General features: G+C 36.8%; 1 protein-coding gene across 2 annotated transcripts in view; it reads left to right on the forward strand.

The window, feature by feature from the left end:
- The first annotated feature begins 13,295 nt into the window (after window positions 1-13,295).
- The window catches only part of dag1 (dystroglycan 1), a 38,489-nt gene continuing 29,462 nt past the window's right edge, over window positions 13,296-22,322 (forward strand). Inside the window, exon 1 of one of the 2 annotated variants that reach the window (XM_065259833.1) lies at window positions 13,296-13,770. The gene's annotated coding sequence lies outside the window, so the exon portion shown is untranslated. Of the gene's footprint in view, window positions 13,771-14,388; window positions 14,558-22,322 lie in introns of those variants that run through there. The other variant, XM_065259832.2, reaches the window with a different exon arrangement.

Below are 22,322 nucleotides of genomic sequence, written 5' to 3' on the forward strand. Positions count from 1 at the left end.
GCTATGAGTAACCAACCCACTTCTAGCAAAAATACACTTGAATTTGGTTACGTCATTTAAAAAAAACTATCAAGATATGTAATGTTTCATCATGAAAGAAAAGTTTAAAGTGATTACAAGGTGTTTGGTTTCATTTATTTATTTTTAGGTTATGGTTAGATTTTGCATTGTTTTAGTCTCAACGTCTGGGCTGTGTTCAGACGTCTATAGATGTCTTTTAAATGCAAAATTGTTGGTTTAGTGATGTCTACTGAACAGAAAAAAATCATACAAGCTTCCATTCAAAGCTACAATATGCCAAATGTTGTAATTTATGGTGTCAAAAATCTATTTTCATTGTAGAACATAATTGCAGCTGTAATAGTGACAGAAAATTACCATGCATAAAACCATGACAAGTTCATAAAGAAACATTTGTGGCTTAAGCGCCGGAAATCCACCCCTAAGAACTGCCCATGTAGCTGTCCTCCATCCAGCAGTATTATTGGACCGTCTTTGGCAGTTCTTCTCCATGACCCTATTCATAAAACATTCGCTATTGCCATCATATGAAGCTGCGTTCACATGCACCAATTAAACATATAATTACTATGTAGAGGCATCATTTGGATGAAGACATGCATGCCAGATAACAGAGCCAAATTATATGTCGCCTAGCAACGTTTCATCGCGTTAACCTCTAATGTTCACTCTTGGCTTGTTTCTTTCGCCCTAACCCAATGTTGCCATCCTACAAGATTTGCAATGCAAATTAATTTATGCATAAATTCAATTACATTCAATCGAATCTCTAAGTAAAACATTATGAGTTGTGTCGTACAAGGGGTGTGGCATCAACATCATCGAGGTCTTGAACGGGCATTTGGGAATCCTTGTTAATGAGGTTGAAATTTAAAATCGATTTTGCATAATATAATTGCAAACTTCATCATAACGTATGTGCGTGCGACAAGAAATATCCCTCACCGCGGGGCGAAATTTAATATCGGGGAGAAACGGCATTATGTACCTATTCATCTTTTAATACGATTCATCTCATTTCAATAATGACAAAATAATGTAATTACTGTACTACATCATCACCATGGAAACAGAGATGTTCATCGCGGATCTTTATGTACGTGACTGTAGTCTGGGCAAGCATGATATTCTCAGACCTTATGAGACAGTTTCAGTATTTACGTCATCCAAACTCCAGGCTTTATTGTGGTCGCAGGCAAGTAATAAGTCCTTTCCTATCGAGTGGAACCACGATTGAGAAATTGATCAGAAACTTGATACACACAAACAGCCCCGGGCTTAACAGAAATGTCACCGTGCTATAGCAGAGATCCCAAACAACTGACTTTTCTTGGCGTTGGACAGTAACGTTGGGAGTCGAGCCACGAATGTTTGTTTAACAAAATGTAAATTACAAATCCAAGATCGTGCACTTGTTTACTCTGGAATCAATGGATCATAAACTTTTCAAAGGATTGTATTTGTGCCGCTCCCCTCAAAGTGGCTCGCTCACAGTCTTGTACAGCCAAGAATTCCCATAAAGGACTCAAAGAAGCCAATTACTTACTATTTACTTTATGGCTCATTGAATACACAGCAACACCCAGAGCCTCTCCGAAATCTTTTTCTGCTTTACAGAGATAGTGATATCATGACACAAAACCGCGTTAAGGGCTTTTGCAGCTCACTCCAGTGCACAACGGCAGCGATTTTCAGTCTGAATAATGAAAAGCAATTCTATAAAAACACAAACTCCACTTTGAAAGAATCTCAGGGAGGTGACTGTGCTTTGCCACAATGTCTGAGATTGAAATTACTACGGAATGGCTTCACGGCCCAAAGGCTTAAAGACGCCGTTTCTGAGGTTTGTCTTTAGGGATCTCTTGGCGCAAGGCAAGCATTCCCCGGGTCTCCGCTAAATGCAGGGGAATGTTTTAGGGTAAACAGGCCTCTTAATGAAAGAACGGGTGATAAGCCAGGTGAGACGGTTTAAGTCATGGTGCCCTCCGGACATACAAGCCTCTCACAATAGAAGAGGCCTCAGGTGATCACAAAGGCTGCTGCCGAGTGAAATTCCAAAGGTTTGGGGAAAATACCAGAGTTAGGTCAGGGCTTTTGAAGGAATCTCAAAGACAAAAGATCAATGGCGTGGCTTTACACGTCGCCCCACTCAGAAACTTTAGTGACCTATCTTTGTGCCCGAAGGGGACGAAAAGGAGAATGAGAAAAGGGAGGATAATCAGGTTCTCACCAACTTTCCCATTGTAGGAGGTTAGAGATGTGAGGTTGGATCCTGCTAACTCCAAGTAATTATCCACAGTACAGCAGGTACGGATGTATTTGAAAAGGGTACCAGCAGTGTAAAAGCGGATGGTACAAAAGAGATAAGATAGGAAATCACAAACAAGATCTCCTTGATTTTAGACATCAGTGACGTTAACTGAAGAGTTTTGTCTGCGGAGATTTTCGTAGTTATAGACAAGATTTTGATGTTTACCACATTTTATAATAAATGTTAACATTTATATCGTATGACCTATGCATACAATGAACGTGGGGTTTAAAATATCCGGCAGTGCCTGTACAGTACACACGCGCACTTCTGATGACAAAAATTGCATAATGTGCACTGTACGCAAATGTAGTCACTTTGCGTAAAAGTGTATGCCAAATGCATAAATGTAAATGTAGTCCATGTCATTTTTTTCTGTTAGAGTTTAGGGTTAGGGTTTTTGCAATCCTATAAGATCATTATCACACTTTGCGACATGGATCGTTTACACTTGGGTATGACAAGCAGGTAGAATGTATGATGATGACATCTATCAAATTGGAGGCTTCGACGGCTGCGACACAAGTTAGCGAAACATCATCAGCATGCGCTAGTAGTAAACAAATACTAGTACTTAGGTCGTAACAGAAAATGTGCGCTGTGATCATGCTGAATTTCTGACACTGACACTATCATAGGCTATCTTTGGATGCAAGCAGTGTTCAAATAATGTCAATGATTATGGGGGTCCCCTAGCTAAGCCCTCACCCCAGTCATTACTTGGTTGCCATAAGATATGATGCTGTATCAAAAAATTTTGTTGGTCCTGGATCAACATTTTAATCAAAGAAACTCCAAATTACCCTTACTCAAACCCTAAAAATTTTTACTCCTCAAATTCGTGTTAAATAATAGTTTGAGAAGATTAAAAAAAAACTTATCCTAAAGATTACTAAAGATAATAACTAAAGATTCTTACAGTCAATTAGGTGAAAATAATCCACACACAGGGACACTGACAGTTCCTTCCAAAAACAGCATGAGGTACATTTATTTCAGACAGAAATCTTTTGGATTAGTTTATTGCGAAATTGGGACAGATAATGGACAGTATTGCTTTGTTGCAGCACAGCACGAGAATTTTAAATTCATGGACTATTAAAACCAGGGGACCCCTCTAATTTTGTATTTTTGTGCTTTATATGGCGTCCTTCACTGCTAATAGGAGGTCCGGGACCACCCCAGCCCCCCCCCCCCAATTCGAACACTGGTACTCTTCCTCTCTCATTGTACAACATAGGACCACCGATGAAGAGCCATGATCACAGAAATCGCCATTATTGTTTCACAATGGTGATCTTTCGTCTGGGACAGCCAAAAATTGTGCAGTGTATCCCAGTGTATATCAGTGTACAGTATATATTTTTTATTCCTGCTGCAGAATGTTACGTGAAACAACAAATACAACATTTGTACTTAAGGGAAGGAAAATGAAGCAATTTATTAAGTTTCCTCTGCTATCACAGAAGCAATGAAATCTTTCTCTGGCATGTCCTCAGGCTTTGGTGGTTATTCTCTAAAATCCAACCTATGAGTCTTTAATTTGCTAAGGAGACAGGTGCTGCTCCTCTAAATCCTTCCTCCGAACCTTCATCCCTTTACAAGCCAACACGTCCACACAGATGTTTATCTCGGCCCTGTGTCATACGATATCAGAGTCTTCCAGGTACCTGAGGGTGACCCTCCCACTCCACGTCATCTTTTGTGTACTCAGCTCGTGAGATGTGAGGAAGGTGGGCATGTGGGTGTGAAAGTGGGGTCTTTTTGTGCATGAGCGTCTGTGTTACGGGTGTAATCAGAGTGATTAGTTTTCATTGTTCACTTGTTGTTTGCTCACCTGCTCAAATGCATGCCTGGTGAAGCATTTTTGGAACCTGATGTCTAAAGCTTGCTGCATTATATGAACACCTGTCTTTTTAAGTAAGAAAAAAATAAGTAAATCATGTTTAAATTCTATCAAATCAGAAAAGCAAATATTTGCAGATTTTTATGCTGTAGGAAGGTTGGTGTATGAGATATCTCATGATGATTTAATGGTGTCTTTTGCACATTACATTTCATTAGATAAAGTTTAATGAGTTTGGTTTGGGTTCACGTAACCTTAAATAACTGGAACAGGTAAAGCAATACATTTAATATGTAAATGATTAAAAAATACATATTTTGGCCTATGTAATTGCTTTGGACCCTTTTTTCAATCCAGCAAAAAAGGAAAATCTATTTCTCACACAAACTTAATAACAGAACAAATTTTCAAAAGCCTTTTTGTTAACTTTGCATTTAAAATAAGAGTTTGCACTCAAAAATATACTGGGTTCACTTTAACCTGTGTTTGGTCAGAAAGAGACAAAAATTATCTAGAAAGCATCCACACTAAACAATGCTGTGTTATTTTCAACCCAGCGTTGAGTCAAAAATGGACAAATCCAGCCTTTGAGTCCCAGGTAGAAATAGACTGTAAGGCAGATCCACGCCTGATTTGACCCGAAGGCGGAGTCTTTTGCTATCAGGAGTTTAAGTAAGTAAATGTTTATTTTGACCCAGCAGTGGTTTAAAACAAGCCAGCATTTTGGGCTTAAACATCCCAGCATATGTTACTTTATAACCCAATGTTTGGGTTTGTTTCTTTTTGACCCAGCATTGGGTTGAAACCAATCCTGCTTTTTTAATGTTTAGGGACTGATGGCATCCAATCCAATGTAAAAAGATATGATCTTTAATATTTAATGTCTCCTTTAATAATGTTCTATTGTAATATAATATTATACATTATACCACAGGCCTGTTGAATGCTTTATTCTGATTGGCTGAAAAATGTTGCATGGGTGTTGATTATTTTATTGTAAACCATAGGGCTGGGTTTCGATTCAAATTTCAAGAATTGATTCAAATCCGATTCTTAAGATCTTGAATCAATTATCATTATTTGATTCGATTCGATCTGATCTGATCCGATCTTCGAGATTTAGATAAGTGTTTCTGAAAAAAGCATTTTTTCCAGCCGTTACCTGAATTACGGTTTTCAAAACAACCACTTAACGTTACTGACCGCCATGTTTGTTGTTTTAATGTCCTTCCACCTCGCGCGCATGGGTGAATTCAATTATGCGGCAAGTTTAAGTTATTCATTATTAAATCGATCCTCTGAGTTACGGATCGATCTTTAGAAATGAATATGAAAATCGTTCAGAATTGGTGAATCGATTTTTTCAACACAGCCCTAGTAAACTGCACACCTAACCTTGGGTGTGCATTATTTTCGAATAATTCAACAACCTGTTGTCAATTATTCCTTAATTTTATTTCAAATACGTTTTGCGATGCACACATCCAGAAGTCAAGATGTTCAGTAATATCTACCAACACTATCTCACGGGAATTCGTACATATTTTACGAGTTGGCTAATTTGTATTAATTCATATACGACCACATTCATAAGTTTTGGTACGATTTGCCCTGACCACTTTGATGTTAGGGTTGGGTGCGGGGTTTATTTGTTGTTTTTTTATTGAGAATTGTATGATTTTGCACGATTAACTTCGTATAAATTGATATGAATTAGCCAACTCGTAAAATATGTATGATTTATTGTGAGTTCAGGCTGTATCTGTCAGACAATATACACTGTAATCTTCCTATAAAGTAAATAAAGTATATTTATTAACTCAAATATTATTTTGAAAACTGCCAATTAGCACTTTAGTATATCCTTGAATGCATTGTTCAACACAAAAGCAAGCAAGGCGGAGAATAAACCAGCTCGTGTTTTATTCAGTTGGGGCTGTAATTACAAAGCTTATGGGTTTTTTGCTGATGCAAGAACAGTGAAACCTCACAAAAGCGAATAGCTTCTGCATCGAATGTCATCCATTAAAGAAAATGGACTATAATATTAAATTGTGAGTAATGAGCTTTTTTGCTACGTTTTGTTTGATCCGATCAATTTCTGTTTTTAAAATCTCATCCAATTCTTATCGTTGCTTGCCAGCATCATAATTTCACTTTACTGAAACTCGAAGGAAATTATGTACCGAAATTGAATAATATGGATTTAGCTACAAATCTTCATCATTTATCTTAATGCAAATAAGAGGAATTGGAAGGCATGGGATTTACTTTGAATTAGGATGTCATTAGAAAGAAGTTAGACAAGCTCACATTTGATGCAGGCTATGCAAGGAAACAAAAGGTGTTTATTTTCCTCTTTTACTTTATAGAAGTGTACTGCAGTTGTAATCCCAATACCACATTTCGTCTTTTACGAGTCGTAACAACCGTGTTTCAGTATAGTTTTGTACAGATGAGTGATGGTCTACGCCAAATCTGGTTTTTAGATGTGAGGTAATGATGTAGATTCTCTAACATTGAGAGACATGCAGCGTAATGGGATATATAGCATGATATAGATTACTTATTTGTATGATTTCTCACCCTCTGACACACCATTTAGATGCTAATGCCATTCATTCTTTCATTTTCTGAGGGATTGTGCGTTAGTGTACATGTCAAGTCAACAGCTGTAACAGTCAAAGTTTTGTATTAAAATCATTAGGGGTCATTTTAAGAAAATGTTTATGATTTTTTACATATTGTATCCCTGTAGCTTAGTTGGTAGAGAATTGCCAACCTATCATGAGTTTGATCCACATACATAAATGTGTACATTCTAAAAGATGCTGGTTAATTTTAACCCAGCATTGGGTAATAAAGGGATGAACCCAGCCCGTTGTGTTGTAATTTAACAAGGACAGTCAATCGATTAAAATATTTAATCTAGATTAATCGCATGATTTTCATGAGTTAACTCGCGATTAATCGCAACTTAATCGCACATTTTAGCTGTTATATATTTACCTTAATTTAAACTTTTTAAGGTTTTAATACTTAAAAAAACATGGGCGTGGATAAATATGGATGCTTTATGCAAATGTGTGTTTATTATTAGTAAAGTGGCAGCAAAGTTAATTCTTTCTTTTATTGTTTGATTGAAATTGAGACACAGTTTTAAGATCTACTGTAATGCGAGGATCTAATATAATCTTACACGTCAGATATTTTCCCAGCAGTTAACCAAATATTCACTTAAATGTATAACGGAAGATTTTCTTTTTCCGGGTGGATCATCTAGACTATTGGTCATCTCAGTTGTCAATCATTCTGGTGATATGTTAACGTGAGGCCTTGTACTCTTCCCTAGGTTCGCTTTCTGCACATGCAAACTTTCAGGTGTATATGTGTGGCGGGCCACAGTTTCAGCCATTCATTGAAGCTTGCGTTTTTTTTTTTTTTTGTGGAGGGGCGGTTCTTTCAAAAATTCGGGAAAATCTTCCGCTATACCTTTAAGACATAAAAAATTATATCTGTGTGAATTTTTGTCAGAACAGATATTTTTAAAACTGTAATCCTGTATTCACTGTAAAAAAATACTTTGCTGCCTTAAAAATTTTTGTTGAATCAACTCGGATATACAAGTCATTTCAACTTACTATTATTTATCTTGACTAAAGATGAGTTGTTATAACTATAAGTGAGTTGTTATAACTTAAAAAATTAAGTTGACTTTTCTCAACTATATTTTATAAATTGTGACAACTAATCTGTGTTGACATGACTTGTAAATCTGAGTTGATTTAACAAAAAATTTTAAGGCAGCAAAGTATTTTTTACAGTGTAGATGTGTATATATATCGTGGTTGCGCATCTGTGTGCATGCTTCAGTTGTGTCAGTCAGCGCGAGGAAGTTCGTTTTCGAGTCTTGTCTCTCTTAATAACTCCTTTAATATCAATCAGCTCCCAAACTTTATCTCTCTTAATACCGTAACTCTTTTAACATCAAGCAAGTCCACTTTATTTTCTAATTCCTGCATGTTTTATAACCAAAACCAAAATCTAAGATGCGCAAGTGGATGGACACGCATGTATATTAGCATTTAGGACGGTACACATCTCCGAAAACGTACAAATAAACATAATTTTAGATGTTTGATGACTATTTACTGTCTAAGGATCAGATAGAAATTGCATTATAAATTAATAAATCAATTTAATGCATTATTAACAATGCATTATTAACCATTTTGACAGTACTAAATTTAACCTATACTGGGTTGTTTCAACCCAAAATGCTGGGTTGTTTTAACCCAAAATGCTGGGTTGTTTTAACCCATTGTTGGGTCAAATATAAACAGTTTCTGGGGAAAATGTAACCCTATGGCTGGGCTTTTCCATTTTTGAACCAATGCTGGATTGAAAATAACCCCACATTTGAGTAGAGTACCTCATAATGCATGTAAGTCATTTTTGCCACTGACATGCTTTTTATTTTTGATTGAAAAAATTAGACAACCCTATAAAGTGTGATATCAAGTGATTGCGTTTAAAAACAATTAAACTTCTTATAGATTTAGAGTTATAATTAATGCAAAGCTTTTTGCTACCGCAAGTTGAAAAATATTGCATGTCAGTACAGGCCACACACAGAGATATGATCATTTTATTTATGAATTTAGATGTGTTTGCATGTGTGGTACTAGTACTAGTTTGAGAAGAAGTAGCACAGATTGATGCAATGCATTATGGGAATGCCATGATACACATGTCAGCACTCAACCTGCAGTTGTATTTCCCAGACAGATAGAACAAAGTTATTGTCCTTGCTTGCACCAGTGAACCCATTTAACCTCGTAATTGAGACATTTCTGGCTTCTTTACAACTACATTCTCCAGCAGAGAACAGAGGCGACTGTTTTAAACAGATGCCGCCCAGATGACCGTAAATGATGCGCAAATGTCCTAAGTGGGGCAGTTGCCCCAGAATAGATGCCAATTTTATTCAGTACTCAGCTGTCTTCTTTGTCTGTCTATCACTTGGACCACATTTACGGAGGCAATGAATTATTAACCGGAAAGACAGTGTTCACCAGGACGTCCTATAGTTAATTGCCTCTGGCGCAGAAAACAGGTATGCACGTGCTGACATGACAAACGTGGATGTTTTCGAACCAAAAATGAAGAAGACAGGCGCATAAAAAAAAAACATTTATGCATCAGAGCATGTAGACGTAATTTTTTAGCCAACACACTTCAACACGACCTGAGCAATAAACACGACCTCCACATCAAAAATTCATGACGCTCAGTATCCCGTGCAAGCAGATGCTTATGTGGAGATCCGGTGCTTCTTCATTTCAAGAACAACTGAGAGCAAACTAAATCCTTTGGCATTGCAAAAGCCTCGTGCCCACACAAAATCCCACAGGGCCAAACTAAAGATGCGAACAGCTGAGGCTGTAATGGTTGACTTTTATGGTACAGTATGATCCACATAACTAGATCACAGTGGGTTGGTTTGAAGCAAATCCAGTGTTTCACAGTGTTTGATTGTTCATTTTAGACCCATATGAGCTTTTATTGGCGTGAATGTTTATTTTTTTAGACATAAAAAATCTCAGAATGTCTGTGCATCAAATTTCACATCAAAGCAAATGTAGCTTAAATAAAATATTACATTTTGCAGAAAGGACATGAAGCTTAATTTAGGGCCATTGGGATGTTTTGTGACATTATTTTTATGAAAATAAGACATGTTCTCAAACTGTTATGTATATGCTTTTCGTTTGCTTTTCATTCGATTCTCATTATTTGCATTGATGATTCTCTGTAATACAATAATGCAGTAATGAGAATTACCCTGTACACTGTTCATTTCTTTGTAATTAGTATGAGCATAAGTCAAACGCACAACAACAAAAACCACCATGATGCAGGAATATTTATTTTTATTATTTTAACTATGTTTTGTTTCGTTATATTCATTGCTGCTCATTACGGTAATGAGACGTTTTTCAATTTACAGTAATGAGAATTGTGCAAAATTAAAATAAAATAATAATAATCATCATTTAAATGTAAATTGACTTAAATTAGACTAAACTGGGCTTTTTCATGTTCAGTGTCCTACAACATTGTTAAACAGGAGTGTGCATACAGTATAACAGTACAGTAATACAGTTTCATTGGGCGACATCTCCACGTCAAACAGCTGTATTCCAATGAGCCAAGAGTGCCATTGTTTCTGGCTTGTCGTTGCTTTTTAATACCTTAAGTGAAAAAGCAAATAGGGCTTGAAGCCCAGCAAACACCACTGCTCTCAGGGACATTGCTTTTTCACTTTACATTAGACACAGTCTAATGGATTTGCACCAACATATAACTGTCCTGCTTCAGTTTGTACACTGTATACTAAGATGATATTAGCAAAAAAACCTGATATTAATAATACATTTGTGCCGCGATATGAAATTGCTGGGCATTTATTTTGCCTTTAATTCCTTAAGAAGATGAACTTATATGCAACTTTTCTTTCATTCAGCATTTTAGTATACAAATTGAGTGTAAATCTGAACTTGAACTTAAGACATTTATTTAGCTTTTTATTCTTTGATATAAACATGCACAACTGCACATTGTGAAGTTTAAAAACTCAAACTTTGCATCACTGAATTTATGCCATTCTTATATAAATTTAGGCATTTAGCTAATGCTATCTCATGGCAATATGTGCGTTTTTTTACAAGGTGGCTATTTCGTATTAATTCGTACGACCACATTCATACATTTTTTTATACAATTTGCTTTGCCCCGTGACGTTGGGGCTAGGGGTGGAGTTTCGTTATTGTTTATTTTATGATAATTGTACGTTTTTAACTTCGTACAAATTCATACAAATTAGCCAACTCGTAAAATATGTACAAATTCTCGTTAGATCAGGCTAATTTAGCAGATGCTTTTATCCAAAGCGACATACAAAAGTAAGGAAAACAACATTGCGATAGTGAAAGTTAGTTAACCTAAAAAGTTAATTACACTTCAACATAGTTTTTTAACCTAAAGTGAAACTAAAGTGAAATTTTAGGTTAAAAAAAACTTACCAATTAAAGTAATTTAAGTTGATCCAAGTAATCACTTTTTACAGTGTAAGATGCAATGATATGAGACACATTTCAACAAATGTGTCTAAATGTAGAGAAATAGAGGCCAGGAAATATTTTAAATTAAAAATATACTGTGCATTCAGCATTTTTTTTCTCATTTAATTTTCAAACAAACTGTGAAGAAATGTTTCCATGCACCTTATATAAATGTATGCGCTATGTGCTATAAATGCAATTTGTATAATTTTTAACCCAGGTGAAAAAGTTTTTTCTAAAATACACTTTATTTAAACACTTAGTACATTAACTATTTTCATGCATTATATTATTTGTACTTAATATACAAAAAATTGTCTTTAGTATTTCTTAAAATGTAACATTTAAATTTATTCAACTGCAATTTATAGAGATACCATCAATACACTAAAAATCTATTTAACCTCTTTACTCATCAGGGTTTAACCTTACTTTGCCTCAACATCTGTTACTAGGATGGTGTGAGAAAGGCTTTCTCATTGTTCATGTAGTCTATAGGCTCATGCATATCTTAAACAGGTCACAAAATCCCTTTAGGCAGAGATGTAGCCTTGTACAAATGTTTGTCTCAATCGCAGGTAAGATATAATCAGCTTTGCACCTCTGTGATTTCATTTGCTCTATCCATTTCAGCCAGCATTTCAATTAAATAGTGAATACCCAGATTTGAAGAGAAAAAAAGGAGACCTTTGGTCTCTGGAGTTGCGCTGTATTTCTGTGAAGGATAAGATTATCAACATCTCACTTTCTCACTCTGCAATCAATATCTAGCCATTTCTGGATATAAAGGTGGCCATCTGAGAGACAACCTGGGGTGGCTATCACAGATCAATAAAGGCCATCTTTAATAAGGGCACATGTCCCCGCAGTACCTGAGATCACATTTAAAAGAAATACTCTGAAAGCATCCAGGCACTGATTGATGAGGTTAATCCTGGAGGTTTTCAGAAAGTGAGATTAGAAACAAGGACGCTTATTGTATAGTACAGTATTTATGGTATCAAAATTGGATTGAACTGTAGAAGGCATTATTTTCAATACTTCTCGCTAGTAATATCCAAAAAAATAGTATACTTAAATGTACTAAAAAATATACATATTTAAATACCAGCAAATATGTTTGTATTACATTGTTATTTTAGTGCAAAATAAAAGTGTTAATAATATACACTACAAACATAGTTAAAGTGTAATTCTACTTAAGTGCACTTGAAAAAAGTGTACTTAATACCAGTAATACTTAAACATGCAAAAATAATATAATGAAGCACAAATAATAACAAACTGCATATGGTATAGTATAGTATAAGTTGGGCAGTGGAAAAACAGTATTATAATAATTTAACAAAATAACAGAAAGTTATTCAAATGCAATTACATTTTACTTCATTTATTTATATTTGTGTGTTAACTACCAGTCTACTAAAACGAATTGTATAGCATTTAATAAATAAATAAATAAATGCTATTTATAATTCAAGTTTCATTGGTCACTCTCAAAAAATTTCAGCATGCGCCCCATGAAAAGTTATGACATAAAACATTCCAAAACTTCCAAAATTTGAATTGAACAAAACATATCAAAGTATATATTTAAGTGCTGTTTGATAGTAGACACATTTTTCTAAAGTTTATTTACACAGAATTTATAATAAATTAATTATTTTTAATGTATTTAAACTTGGCCCCTTCGGCACCATCTCAGGGCCCCACAGGGGGACACACCCCAGTTCAAGAACCACTGACTTATGCAATACAGTCAGTATGACGTATTGAAATACTTGCTACATCTCTCTGCAGCATACAATAAATGATATAGCTTACAAATACAAAATGAAGTGAAATAAAATAATAAGATTAAGACAATAATAAAATGACCTGTCTTATCTGTCTAGTATGTGCCGGTTTTGGACATTGGAGCACACTGTTTTTTAAGGGGTGGAGTGTAAAGGTATATTCCTCCTCCTCCTCTTCCTCCTCCTCCTTCATTCTTCAAAGCACAGTCACTGGAGTTACACAGCAAGTGCACATCAGCTCTCACGTCGACTAAAGATCTTCATTTAACCACATCGGGATGTGAGGTTGACAAATCTCTCGCTCAGCTATGTGACCGTCCTCGACTTTCGTTATATACTTTCATTTTATCTTTCTTTTCTTTTGTTTTATTCGTCATCAAGAATCACAGCAGGACTTGTAATCGAGCGCCGCGCAATCGTCCCGTGGATTTGTCAGGAATAACCCATCCTCATTCCAGGCTTATCGAATGAATCTTAAGGACACACGACACGTTTGAAACCGAGCGAGTTTATTAATAAACCAAAGACTCTGCTATCCACCAGTAACCAGCGATATACATATCGACAAGATTGACTTTTGGTTTAAAGCCCTGATTTGTCTTTACAACAGAGGAGATTTGGAAGGATTTTTAATCTAATTTGGATTCGGGCCAGTTTGTCTCAGTTCAAACGGTAAATGCGTGTTTTTTCTATTATACAATATTTGGAGATGTGATTTTCTGTGTCAAATGTACGTGTGAACGAATGGACGGACTCTGCTGGTCGAGTCTTGAAGTTTGACAAAGTTTTTATTCAAGAATAATAAATCAACAATTTTCTCCTTAGGAATTGAGCATTGGAATAAAACGATATTAAATAGCATAATAAATGCAATAAATACAGAATGCATTTTAAATATTTCAACACTAATCCATTTCGGAAAGAACCTGACATAGCTGATATATTTATATAAAAGCAGGTCACAATAAAATATTTTTATTATTACAATCTATTACATTACATTATTAATTTACATTTAAGTAGTAGGCTACAAACAAAATTGCTTTTAATAAAACACATTGTTTAACAATAGGTATTATTTTGTATTTGTAGAAAAATACCATGGCTTTACTATAGAGACAATAGTTAAACCATAATATATGTTCAACTGTTAAACTGTGTTAATACAAAATGTAATCAATCCGAAAGTTGGACGTATGTGTGGTCGTCTGAATCTTCGCTCGACTAGTCGAGTCTCCACAGTGAGGTGTGCAGATCGACGCGAGCGCTTCTGGGCTCGGCTGCTCCGGTCTTGTGTCTGGACAGTGAAAGTGTGTGTGTGCGGATTGATTCGTGTAGATGGAGAGAAGAGAGCCAGAAGGGTGAGATTTCTTCTCCTCCTGGCGCTCGGATGAACCTATACGTTTGATATTCAGACGTTAAAATAGCTGAGATGTGACGCGGATCTATTAAAACGCAGGTAAGAGATCGCGCGGAGGGCGTTTGTGGCATCTGGGATGCTTTATGAGGGGTATTTTTAGGCTCGCGCTTGTTTGTGCTGCAGAGACACTGGCGCTTCTGTAACGAACCGAGTGCAAACAGGTGTAAGACCCCCGTGTTAACTGCAAGCGAGCGTCGACGCGACGCGACATGCTAGAACGGTCCCTTTGTAATCGACGGAGCGCGTCACGGAGGCGTTCTAGGTTGTCGCGTCGTTTCCAGCGCGTCATTTGCGGTGAAGATGGGTTTTAAATGGCTCGTTGACCGGTCATCGCGGGATATCGAATTGGAGTGTATTGAAACGATTCGATATCTGAACGCGATTCGGATCATTGTCGTTCGCGTTTGTGTGATTTAATGTACAGTCTAGCCATCTCTAACGTTATAGTTATGATGTTCATCGACAACTACCCGCTGGTTATTTTTGGAGGTTTAAATGGTCTCGGATGGTCGGTTAAATAGTAATGTGTCAAGTTGGTGACCACTTGATAAACGATCATGTCTATAAATGTAGATTTGAAGAGAACCCGTGTGAGTAACTCGTCTCCTGTAATACGATTCCCCAATGTTATTATTATGTGTTAATTTAGTCGTTAAAGGACATCGGTGGGTCATTTAAGGTGTTATTGATTACTAATAGATGACCACCAGTATCGATCTTAACAGAAAACCGATTAAATCTGTTATTGCTCATGTAAATATTGAATATGGTGCAACCGACCTTCATTTCCGTTTTGTATTTGCTTTCAGATAGCATATAAGTTAGTTTTTTAATCGTTCATGTTTGAACGACTTTTGAAGATTGTGGTGTTGTTTTTTACCAGGTTTTGCTTTGATGTCCGGTTTTTGGTTGTAAATATCGTGGTGGTATTGTTGTGTCTGACATTTTGGAAAGAAATGTTGAATGAGGTATCTTACAGACTGTTTCAGGCTTTAGATCAAAGTGTACACCTACAAAACCCCCAAAATGTGTTTGTATGAATTTGTTTTGTTTTCACCTCCTAATATAAACCCAATAAAGTCCCCCAGTGTGCACCACTTATGAAGCAAGAGAATTTTCTTGCTTATTGGCTTGTTTGGCATTTTATCATGTTTGTCACGTCCGACTCTCCATGGAGACGTTTTCAAACCTTTCAGCTGTGTGAGGGTTTCTTCCCCCCCCCCCCCTTCTTGTCAAGGGACATGAGGACCTCCATAAACACAGCGGACATTTCCACGCTATCTCTTAATATTTGCTTTCTTCATTTGATGTACCTCGGTGAACAGGAACATGATCTCAAAGGGTTGTAGATTTTACTAGACATCAAGTTGGGCTCCAAAACAAGGAATATATAAAATCGTGTTACACTTTGACATTCATAGTTTATTGTATCTCATTTATTGTTTATTGTGTGTTCAACAATGATAATTTGTAGAAACGTGAATCTTTTGTACCCAAACTCGGTTAAATTTAGCATCTGACAGTCGTTTCTCATCTTGTTTTGGTACAGCCGATAGTGAAATTGGTTTAATGTTGTTTAATTTCTGTTTGGGTGTAATATAATAATATCATTATACAATATATAATAATTATGAATCGACTGCAGCATGGAAAATATGGATTGTAAATATTAGGGGTGAACGATATGAGCAAAATCTTATATCACGATAGGATTTATATCATTATTGCGGTATATGTATATACATAGTTTTTTTTTATGTTATTAAAATCTTTAATGCCATATCATTTTCATAATTCTCACAAAAAAAACTTATACAAGCATAAAAAGAAGACAAAAAATAACAAGCTGACTGAAGATAAACAGTCAGTGACGAAATAAGGATAATAAATAATTATATATAATATCGTATAAATATATGTTATTAAAGGTAGAAAAGTAATTTAGTCAAGAGCAGTAGGAGATTTGATATTTAAGAAATGATTATTTAATTAATATAAAAATGTAAAGAGATTTATAAACATGAGTGACAGACAGAAGCAAAATTAGGTAGCTTCCCCTTTAAGACCAAAGTCACTGCGGACCCAATACACTGTTACACTTGTGATTGCTTTTTCAACTGTTTACTTTCTCTTAAGACCTAAATTTTTCTGTTTATGAGGATACTTTTGACGCATGTCTATTTAAGGCCAATAACACGCCAAAAATGCTCACAAGCTTAATGATCAGCGCAAATGTGTCTTGGGCGCTCATCTCACACAGAAATTTAGTACTGTTTGTGTTTCAATGGTTTAGAATCAGTTGTTTTTAAAACCACAGTGCTTAAATACGAATACAAACATTACATTTTCGTACACACGTGCACAGCAACGTGACGTGAGTGCGTAACCTTGATAGAGATGATAGTCCAAAATCTCTAGCGGTTTATCATACCAGCCAGTTAATTGCCAACCCCTAGTAAATATATAGGCCTACAATAATAACATGCTGTTATATTTGTTGTTTGAATGGTTGCAAATTTTATTTAGATTTATGCATTTGGCAGATGATTATATCCAAAGCGACTTACAATGTAAGGTGCATAATCTTTTTATATATGGGTTCGAACCTATTACTGTTTATATTACATTTTTATCTAATCCAATATTATAAGATTATGGTGTTGCACATTAACATTGACAGAAGTTTTATTGATATTACAAATATTACTTTATATGACTGCTAAAGGATCTCCGTTGTTTGTGATGTAGTCCAACCTAAAACTGATGTTACATTACATTATATAGCTACTATTCAATGTGCTCTCAGTCAAACCCAGTTTTTAAGAAATAAAATCTCAGTATTGAGCTGCTGGTTGGTTGTTTAGTCTCTTTATATCTGGTATGAACAAGGCTTTAGTGAGTTGTTCTGGAATAAGGCCACATCTCTGTCCTGGCATGTAGTTGAGTCTATTTTCTGCAACCCCCTCATTCCTTCCCAAGGGAAAATCCAGTGAGTAAAGGGGGATAAAATTAGAGGACAGGTATACGTTTCTTGCCTGCCCTTTTTTCTTGTTTAAGTTCTATAATTGCACGTCTACATATAGTGTTTCACACGCATTCACATCTTCTCTGGGTTACCTATAATGTTCCCCACTTTCATATCCAGCCACTCTTTCAGTCCGAGTTTGGAGTACTGCAGTCTGTGGTAGTGGGCGCTTAAGTTGGTCCCAAGCAGTTTTTCCTCAGACGTCCTTAATTTAATTGCGATTGCAGGTATTGCAATGTCCCTTGAGCCGATCGTCTTGCAGAAGATGTTCTGGCCCGTCGTACTGTTGCACTTGTCAAGAGTTATTGATTTGTTTGCCCCTGAGAAGAACTCTCTTGCTTCTGTAATTGCATGTTCATTTATGCCGTAATTTGTTCGAGCTAACCAGTCCACGGAGATATTTATTTCTGGTGTACCTTGTAAAATGCCCTTTTACGGTGCAGCCGTTTCGAAAGGAGCGTTGAGAAAACATTAGCGTATGACAATATTGATTTATTCTTGCACACGTGACTTCGGTAGTGTTTGGATTTCGAAATAGACAAAGTAACTCCTAGCAGGTTCTTGAAAGTTTATTGCACGGTACTGTCACAAAAATGTATGTGGTTGAGTCTCTCTTCACAAATAAAGCCCATACTGGTGGAGGCGCGCCCACAACAAAATCCGTCGTTTGGAGTCATGTACCGGACCTCCTGTAATCTTGCAGGGTGATTGGATTTAAAATGACGCGGCTGCCCGAGTCGCGATGTGCACGTCTTTTTTCGCATGCACACAGATGCAGCTCTTGTTTATTTTCCAGTGAGCAGCTTCATTCTTTTGAAGCACTGTCTGCTGCAGTGTGCAATAGTTCACACTTCAATAGCAGCCTAACCTAGATTTCTGTAGCACTGCTTGTAAATAACCCTGGGGCTCTGTTCGGCGGGAGGGGGCTTTAAAGGCGGTGGGAAACGGCTCTAATGCAAGGCTGCGTACGATGTGTGCTGTGATAAGACTTGCATCATCAGCATAGGTGTGAAGCGCAGAGAAATCTGTTTTTCTCACTGGCACAGAGCTAATAGATTTTCCCTTCACTATATCGTGCACATATGTATATGCAATAACATGCAATAGTGGTCAGGAGATATATGTTTACTTGATGATGAGAATAATAATGTTATGCCATTGCTTTGGATATGTGACCCAAGTTTGACTTGCAGTTTCGTAGTGGGGCATAAATGTAATGCCAAATCTGATCTTCTTTGTGTATATCAATGTTTCTAGTCTTTGTTATGTTTCTAAACCACTGGCATGCTAATCTCAGAAATAAACGATTGTAATTTTTTTATCAACATGTGTTCACTTACATGTTGTAATGACAGTCTTTTTCTGGAAACATATTATTTTTACCAACAGGAGACCATAAAGTCCACCTCCTATAGTTTGCAGTGGTAAAGTTTGCAATGGATAAAATAAAATGGCATCTGTTTTTTTACGCAGTGTTGTTTCACAAATTATGGGAGTAAATTGGGTTGTAAGTGGTTTTATGTTGTTTTACGTCAGTAGAACTGACAATGACGAGTGCAATTTTTGTCTATAGATGTTACATTGTAATGTGTAGGGACGACGATAACACATTTAGGGGTTGATTTTTCGAAAGTGTAAACATTGTGCATTTTTGGTATCATGAAACATTTTTGTTAAGCGGCATGACATAAGATTTTGTAATTGCAATTCTGTTTGGTGCCATGAGTGGTGCATGAGTTAGATATTTTCCTTTTCAAAAATCAACGTATTTTTAAGTAAACAAATAGGCTATTTGTTGTAATCCTTCCCATTTTTCAGATTGGATTTGGCTGTTCAAGTTTTCCATATTTTATTAAACAGGTTGTGCTGCAGACTTATAATTGGCAGAAACTGCATAATTCATCTCTGGCAAACCTAATATTAGCAATAACAGCTTCACGCTTAAGTCTTGAAGAGGATGATGGAGAGAGAGAGTGAAAATGTAGTACAGTATTCGGAGAGGGAAAAAAACAAGTTTCTTGTAGCTGTAATGTCACTGCACAACTAGGGTCAGGTTTTTTCTTTTTTGCAGTGTCAGAGACCTTTGGACCAAAGCTGCGCTCTGACATTTTTGAGAATAAAACAGCTTTGAGTAAACCGCACAGCCTATACCAAACAATAAAAAGCAGCTTTTCATTGAAGGTCTGCTTGCCAAGTTCTTGCATTGGGCAGTGCAACATTGGCAATGTTTTTCAGACTGATTTCTATGGGCTCGATGGAGACGTCTTGGCCTGTGATCTTCAAAGGGAAAAACAGGAGGGAAGATCTGTCTTACAGGGAAGACGGCGTGATTCACTAGCTCAGCACGTTGTTGAACGCGAGTTTAATGTAGCATAGGATGTTAGCGCGATGGCCTGGAGACTAAGACATGTTGTCAGCTCCGGATGGGCTAACCTGAGCAGATAAAAGCCAACTCACATGAACACACACTTAAATTACCTGCTTAAAAATGCGATAATATTGATTCTGCTGATGCTGTTTACGTATCCCGCTTGCCTGTTAAACAGGGGGTTGCGTTTGTCAGGTTTGAGAGGAAAATAAAACATTGTGCCCGTTTAATGTTTGCAAACACCAATTTGTGTCCAACATCCTTTTGGATGAAGGGAGACCCGCCGCTTTAAGTTGCTCTTTGACTCCCACACAAATTGCCCGCTGTTTACCGAAGTGCGACTTTGCGTTTCGTGATCTTTACGAGATCTCTTCAAGAAGGCAAGTGTGGAGTCCTGATTGAGCTCGGATCTGCCACTACCTTCAGATCTACACCAAGCCGAGGAGAGAAGGGAAAACATCTGCCGTTAGCCAGATAAAAGTTTGAGGTTAGTCGTGGACGAGAAAGCCAAAGTCACAGAGGAGGTCACGTGAATCCTTTCAGGCTTCAAGTGCTGATGAAAACGTCTACTTTAAGACAATGATTTACAGTGTACTTTGTTTAAACGATGATATATTTTGCCCTGGATATTTTTCCATCATGAGCTACTTATTACATTTCACTTTAAGCCATGAAGCTGCAAGATTAGCAAGTTAATCGTTGCTTGTGCATTTCCCAACTTATGGGATGTAGTGAACAGTAACCACTAAGGAGTAAAAACATTATTACACTACTTTATACTACATACAAATGGCTCTCTTTAATCACTATATTCTTTGCACCATCTACACCGGAATATTGGTTTTTGCTTTCCATTGATCACTGTTAACATCCATACGTGCTGAGTCCAGGTCACTTCATGGTTCCCCTCAAACCCTGAAGAGAAAAAAAGACATATCGATACAAAAGCTTTACTTTTATGCATTGCTGCAGGCAATTCTAAGAATTATGTTTTTGATATCTTTCACAAGCTTCTGTGTTCTGCTCCGACATTTGCACTTCTGGATGAAATCAGTGTGGGCAATGAGCAGGGGGTCTGATTAGAGTTTAAAATTCAGGGCACGCTCCTGGCCGCGCTCAGTCCACTCCTTGTGAATCTTAAATCCGTCAATTTAATTTTCCTTGAATGGCGGTGTGCCGTGGAGGAGGGGGTGTCCTCATGCCGCACAACTTGTCAATTTGTACAATATCGCTTCAAGGAATTATACTGAGTGCCTATAGTGGATTTTTCAGACAGCTCTGCCTCCTAATTCCAGAATCAAATTTGGCCACTCTTGTGAGGGTACAATCGAAAGCAACATTACAAGGTGAACCAAAACATGATTTTCTTTTTCGGTTTAATTTGTGGTGTTTGCATTACTTTTCTCATAATCCGCGATTGAAGCACACCCCTGTTACCATTGCATTGGTATTTCTGAAGTGCAGAACAGACAATAAAATGGGTTAAAAAATCCATAGGCGTATATTGATGCACAAGGCAAATATTAGCCAACACTTGCATCTTAGTGAAAAGTTTTGCATTGTCTACAAAACAAGGGACTGGCAAAAGTTTGGGAAGCACTGGGCTTCATGCTGCCTTCATATTCAATCTTGGCTCCTGATTAAGACAAAAGAAGCTGGGGGAAAATGGGAAGACCAGGTGTGTTTGACATTGACAAACAGTAGAAGCTTCCAGCCGGTTGGTAACTAAAAAGTGCTGACCAAGTAAATATAGCAGAACCGCTGTGGAACCACGGAACCCTAGGAGCGCGCGTGTGCCATTTCTCACAGGTCAACTAGATCGCGTGTATTCTTACTGCCTGGTGTCTTTGGAGTCAATGAAAGTCATTGTCCCTCTTTATTTGAGACCACCAGGCCTTCAGATAGTTTATGTTTGTACGTGCTCCCTCACATAGCAGTGTGAACAACACTACAGATTGGGATTCCCAATAGCTTCCATTTTGTGTTTACAGAGAGTGTGCCATCAGAAAGGGAACATTTTTTAGGGAACATGTGATGTGGGAAGGTGTAGTCGGTTACCTTGGCAACGCAAGAACGCTACAGTAATGCATGTCCTTAACGTGAAGTCAACATTGCTTTGAGAGTATTGTGTGGTTGTGAATGAAGGCTGTACATTGTTCAGGGAAGTAACCACATAAAGGCTGGGACATAATGATGTTTCTGTTTTGACATGTTGTGAAGCTTAAAATTCCTCAAACTTGCACAAATTTGTTTCATTTTTTTGTCAAAGATTTCATCTAGCATGTAGTTCAAGGTTTTTAGTTATGGAAACATCAGTCATTATTCACACATTTTCTTGAACTAGCCTACTTGGTGCATAGAAGTTAAATCGTTTTCAAAAATTTAAAGCTAGTCTTAGATGTGTAAGGTGT

This window comes from Paramisgurnus dabryanus, chromosome 24 (genome assembly GCF_030506205.2).
Source record: "Paramisgurnus dabryanus chromosome 24, PD_genome_1.1, whole genome shotgun sequence".
NCBI lineage: Eukaryota > Metazoa > Chordata > Actinopteri > Cypriniformes > Cobitidae > Paramisgurnus > Paramisgurnus dabryanus.